Source organism: Octopus bimaculoides, chromosome 22 (assembly GCF_001194135.2).
Source record: "Octopus bimaculoides isolate UCB-OBI-ISO-001 chromosome 22, ASM119413v2, whole genome shotgun sequence".
Lineage (NCBI taxonomy): Eukaryota > Metazoa > Mollusca > Cephalopoda > Octopoda > Octopodidae > Octopus > Octopus bimaculoides.
The window spans coordinates 4,181,210-4,181,431 of NC_069002.1; the positions used below are offsets into that span (position 1 = coordinate 4,181,210).

General features: G+C 36.5%; 1 protein-coding gene across 1 annotated transcript in view; it reads right to left on the reverse strand.

The window, feature by feature from the left end:
- LOC106867647 (band 7 protein AGAP004871) overlaps positions 1-222 on the reverse strand; it is a 51,952-nt gene that overhangs the window by 50,609 nt on the left and 1,121 nt on the right. The window lies entirely within an intron of this gene.

Here is a 222-nt window from a genome sequence, read left to right on the forward strand (position 1 = left end):
CACACACACACACACACGTATGTACATACATATATAGCTCAAACAGAAAATGTCACATATAAATATTTCTACACACAGTGGTGCTCCAGCATGGCACGAGTTAAAGTATGACAGTATATGCCCTTTTTCTCTCTCACATATACACACATATATACATACATACTCATGTTTAAGGGCCACTCAATTATACGCAGCGGTAGAAATATATACATGCCTTCAATT